At 36.0% G+C, this 6,015-nt stretch overlaps 1 non-coding gene across 1 annotated transcript; it reads left to right on the top strand.

Moving 5' to 3' along the window:
- Positions 1–559: 559 nt before the first annotated feature.
- Positions 560–624, top strand: MIR297 (microRNA mir-297). The gene has a single exon (NR_130452.1). It is a non-coding gene; the product is annotated as a microRNA mir-297 (primary transcript).
- The last annotated feature ends 5,391 nt before the right edge of the window (positions 625–6,015 follow it).

Raw genomic sequence — 6,015 nt, 5'->3', positions numbered from 1 at the left:
CTTCCTCAGTAATCTCCACAACTCATTTTGTGTCAAAATTCACCACTGCACAATAACGGGCCAATAGTGGCCAGAGTTGGCTCCCATGCTGTAAGGTTGGAGCAAGGACACACCAGGCTTCCTAAGTACTTCACACAAGGCTGCCAAAGGATTAGCTGGATGTTCCTGTGCCAGGTTCACTTAACAGGAACATGGCAAGTTGTGGAGACTAATTGGTTCTCATAGGTATTTGGGGTAATGTAAAAATACAACTGCAGGAAAGGCAATTTCCCTCTAGAATGTGACTTGCTCCTGTAAATACAATATATTTTACAGGTTTTAATGCATGTGAAATATTTATCATTGGCATGAAAATTTAAAATATATACCATTTTCCCTTTCATGCCAAAGGGCTTCTATACCCATCGCAATTAAAATTAAATATGGGGTAATAGCACAGCTTTTTACTCTGATTCCCTTTTCCCCATTTTGTAAATTCACAGCTTTAACCCGTGGCCACCTGCCTGAACGATGGCTTATTTCCAACTCAAGATCTCTTTCTACATACTTTATGAACATATGTATGTATGTGTGCATGTGCATGTATGTGTGTATACATACATATGTATTATGTACTCATATATCAAGGAGATTTCATTTCTATTTTTAATCTATGGTATAACTTCTGCATTGATCATATAGTCATGAACCACACGAAAAAGTTCCAGTCAACGACAGACCACAAATGTGACAGTTGTCCCATAAGAAGAAAATGGAGCTGAAAAATTCCTATCACCTAATGGCGTCGTAGCCATCATAATGTAATAGCAAATGCATTACTCATGTGTTTTTGGTGATGTTGGTGTAAATAAACCTACAGTGCTGCCAGTCATATAATATTACAGCACATACAATTATCCACAATACATAACACTTGATAATGACGAATATGTTACTGGCTTATATATTTACTATAGTAAACTTTTATTGCTATTTTAGGGTATACTGCCTCAACTTATAAAAAAAAGTTAACTATAAAACAGCCTCAGGCAGGTCCTTCAGGAGGTATCCAGAAGAAGGCATCGTTATAGCAGATTACAGCTCCATTTGTGTTACTATTTCCAGTTTTCCACTCTTAATAGAGCTTCTACTGGGACAAGAGGTGGAGATGGAAGGCAGTGATACTGATGATCCTGACCCTGTGTAGGCCTAGGCTATGTGTATGTTTCTGTCTTAGTTTTTAACAAGAAAGTTTAAAAAGTCATATATATATATATATATATATATATATATATATATATATATATGATCTTTGAAATAGAAAAAAGCTTATAGAATAAGAATATAAAGAAAGAAAACATTTTTGTACAGCAATACAATGTGTTTATATTTTAAACTAAATGTTATTACAGAAAGAGTCAAAAAGTAAAAAAATGCAACTTTATAAAGTAAAAAAGCCATGGCAAGCTAAAGTTAATTTATTATTTAAGAAAGAAGATTTTTTTTTAATTTAGTGTAGCCTAGTTCACTGTGTTTATAAAATCCACAGTAGTGGACAGTAATGTCCTAGGCCTTCACCTTCACTCACCACTCACTCACTGATTCACCCAGAGCAACTTCCAGTCCTATAAGCTCCATGCATGGTAAGTGCCCTATACAGGTTTACCATTTTTTGTCTTTTATACCATATTTTACCTTTTATATGTTTAGAAATGTTTAGATACACAAATGCTTGCCATTGTGTAACAGTTGCCTAAAGCATTTAGTACAGTAACGTGCTGACTGAATACTTATTCAGAATTCTGCTATTTCTGTTGGAGTGCTGCATCATAGTCCTCAGAGGCACACAGATCTCACTACCTAGGGTCTACAGGCATCAAGTCATAGGTCTGAGAGAGAGATTGAAGGATTAAAAAGAAGAGGGGCAAAGAGAAATTAGAGTCTAAAAGGGGAAAAGGGATCACATTTGCCAGCCCCACTCTATCTCCAAATGTCTTTTCTGATCAATCTCATAATCAATTCATAATAAAAGTAGCCAAAAGATTATACTAACTATATATCTAACCCTTAAATAAAAATCACTCTCTGCCAGGAACTATTCTAAGCTCTTTATAATAATAACACATTCCATCCTTATAACAACTTTATGACAAATTATAAATTGCCCCATTTTATATACCTTAAACTTTCCTTCTCACATCTCATTATTCTAAGCTAATCTAAAGAAATGTCTTATTTTCTTTAATTTCAAAGCAGATATTTCAGCAATACTCTTTTCCTCCCCACACCTTTTTGGGCCACTAAGAAGAAAACTAACTTGTGCCCCTTTGAGTCCTTTCATTGAAGGAAACTTTGGGAGGCAAATAGAGCCATAACATCTGCCTATGGGCTTTCGACTGAAGTACTGGGTACTAAATCTCATCTCCCACATGGGAAGTCAGTTCCTGACTTGGGATCAGGAAAGAATGAGAGGGAATCCCCTCAGCGGCTACATAAATTATCTACCTATATGCACACACAGCATTCAAGGAGTCAAGAGTGCCACACATTCAGAATATGAAAATAACAGCAACAACAACAGTTGATCTGAATTTATTTTTTAAACAAGAAAGAAAAATATTTGATCTGAATATTAAAAAGGAATTAAAGGCTGGGTGCTGTGGCTCACACCTGTAATCCCAACACTTTGGGAGGCTGAGGTGGGTGAATCGCTTGAGCCCAGGAGTTGGAGATCGGGCTGGACAACAAAGTGAGACCCACTTTCTACAAAAAAATACAAAAATTAGCCAGGCATGGTGGCACACGTGTATGGTCTCAGCTACTTGGGAGGCTGAAGTGGGAGGATCAGTTGAGCCTGGGAGGTCAAGGCTGCAGTGACCCAAGATTGCGCCAGCCTCGACAGCAGAGCAAGACCCTGTCCCCCCCCAAAAAAATTACTAGTATTAAATAGTTGTAAATTATGATAGTGCCAAACTGAGCATTAGTCTATTGGCTTTAATGTTTGACAAAGCAATTTAATACTGACCAATATCAGAGCCATATGAAGAATAATAAATTATATACATCATAAATTATATGTATTTCATAATTAGTTTTTCTCATAGTGTAGTAAAAAGCAAGTACTGAAACTCATTACAGTATTTAGCCTGCTAATACCTTGTTGCCAGAAGTAATAATTGTAACTGTCAATATGGCCGTTAAATTTACCTTCACATGACCATTAACACTTTGTCTTAGTTTTCAAGCTTTCTTTGTTAACTACTAGTTAGACTTTGAGACCTTTCAACACAATTAATTGTTATGATTTGCAAGTGATGATAGAACAGGTCACTGATTCCCCGTTACCCAAAGCAGCCTTACTGCAGAATAAAGGTGCATTTTTGCAAACTACCTGTTTTCACAGTGCATAAGGGAGAGGCTAGTAAAACTCTACTATATTGTATTATATTAATATAATTAATGCTAGATACAAGGTTTTCTTTTCCTTTAATACATGATTAAGAAGTTTTTATTTAGGTCGGGTACGTTACTCTGAATTAAGTTCTCCCCCCTACACCCACCTTTTTCTAAGATTTCATTTCAAGGGCTTGCATTTTGAGTGGCACTAAATTCAAAAAGCACTTGGGTGCAGGTGGCACTGAATTAAATATTATGTTAATAGAAACCTATTAGCATAATTCCTAACCTACAATAATTTCCTAGGGTGAACAATAGTCATGGAAACCCATAAACCAAAATTTATATGATCAAATAAAATATTAAGAGAATAATTGATAACCATGTGCTAGGCATTCCTCAAAGCATATTACATATAATAATTTATTTAATGCTCACAACAACATGATGGGTTTCATACTATTATTTTCCTCATGCTGCAGATGAAGAAATTAATGCAAATAGATAGTAAGTAGCAGGCAGAAGATTCAAATCCCAGGGTCCATGCTTTTAACTCCTACACTCTACTACTGCCTCTTGCCCGTAAAGGGATGCAATGCCACCGATATATGTCTAGGCTGCTGAAAAATACTAGACAAGCCAAGAATGAGTTCCATATTCAGATTGTATGTTTAAATCTAGGAAAACTCTTCAAAAGACAGGGTCTAGGATATTATTATATAATATAAATGCTTAGGTATTCCAATAATAAAAACTTTTTATGAAAAGGGAACTCTTCTAAGGGAAAGCCAAGACAAGGTAAGGAGAACAAAAAGGTTGAATTGTTACATGTTAGCGTCAGATGGAAATGAGGCACAAAGGTGTAGGTCTTTGAAGTACAGGGTAAGGATCTTGGGTTTGCTCCAAAAATAATAAGAAATTATATGATAAGTAGGTCATGGCATAGTAACATGGAGCCGCAGAATAGTTAACACCAGCAGTCAGATTAAATAGGGTGCTAGCAAATAGAACAGAATCCTGACAAATTAATGATACTAATTGTTTACTAGATTTCCCATCTTCCTTTTACTGAGATGACTGACACAAGAACTGGGGCCATACATTGGGTTAGAAGAAGAGTTAGAAAAGACAGAACTTATCTGTCAAGATGTTAAATGTGCAAACACTAATTTACACAATGTCTTCTTTGTAAGTACCAACAAGTTTTGAATTTTGAAAAATACAAATGGCCAATGACTACTAATGATCTATAATAGTGATTTTTCAAATTATAACTTGCACTGGAATCAGCTGGACAGCTTGTTAAAAGATTGCTAGCCCCCACTCCCAAAGTTTCTGGTTTAGTTAATCTGGGGTGGGGCCTAGGAATTTACATCACTAAGAGCTCCCAGGTGATGCTTATGAGTCTGGTCCAGGGACCAGGCTTGGAGAACCACTGATCAGATAAAAAGGAGTTGAACATTTTAAAAACATCCTAAATGGTCCACTTAAGAAACTACATTGGCACACTATGTTTATAAATCAGAATATAAAACAAGTGAAATGATATTGCCAAGAAAAATAACCTGAATCCAACTCAACTTTCAATTTTTCAAAGTGCATAGGACACAAGAACATGTTTAAAAACACAACAGGGATATAATCCGCAAAGTTCAGACTGTAGGTAACCCTGTGGGAAAAATATGTCGTTTCTTGAACAAAGAAACTACAGGGGGAAACAAGAGAAAGAGAAAGAAGGGAAAGTCTATTGATTAGAAGAGTCTTATGGACATATTAACCAGTTGTGATGCCTGGAGAGTTTTTGATGCCAATGCAAAAAACAAACTGCTAAAAAAAATTATGATTTTTTATGAGACCATTGGAAATGTAAACAATGCCTATATTTAATGCTACTAAGGTAATATTACTGCTAACATTTTCTAATATTTTAGGTATGATATTGATATTGTGGCTGTGTTTTTTAAATCTTCAGGGATAGTTGTTAAAGTATTTACAAATAAAATGAAACGTCTGAAATAGCTTCAGAATAATGTTAGTAAGAGAGAGAGTAATAAACGATACAAAATTAGCTATGAGTTGAAACTCCCTTGGAGATCAGTGATGGGTATATGATGATTCGTTATACTATTCTGTCTACATGTTTATGATTGAATTTTTCATAATAAAAAATGTAAAGAGGCTGGGTGCAGTGGCTCATGTCTGTAATCCCAGCACTTTGGGAGGCCAAGGCAAGCGGATCACTTGGGGACAGTAGTTCAAGACCAGCCTGGCCAACACAGTGAAACCCCATCTCAAAATTAGCTGGGTGTGGTGGCACTGGCCTGTAATCCCAGCTATTTAGGAGGCTGAGGCACAAGAAACTCGAACCCGGGAAGAGGAGGTTGCAGTGAGCCAAGATCACACCACTGTACTACAGACTGGGTGACAGAGAGAGACTCTGTCAAAAAAAAAAAAAAAAAAAAAAAAAGTGTATCGTGTATAGAGATGATTTTTCTGGAAACCTGCTTTGAATTTTTAGATTTTTTTCCATATTCACTTATGGCACCAAATTTTCCAGAGTTCAGCGTGCTTCTCAGCTTCACCAAACAAAGGGATGATAGCTAGAGAGACAATATAGCATATAACAGGTTCCTAATAAAA

The sequence above is a fragment of the Pan troglodytes genome, chromosome 3 (assembly GCF_028858775.2).
Source record: "Pan troglodytes isolate AG18354 chromosome 3, NHGRI_mPanTro3-v2.0_pri, whole genome shotgun sequence".
Lineage (NCBI taxonomy): Eukaryota > Metazoa > Chordata > Mammalia > Primates > Hominidae > Pan > Pan troglodytes.
The sequence above is the reverse complement of the archived record's forward strand: the minus strand, read 5'-3'. Positions and strand labels throughout refer to the sequence as shown.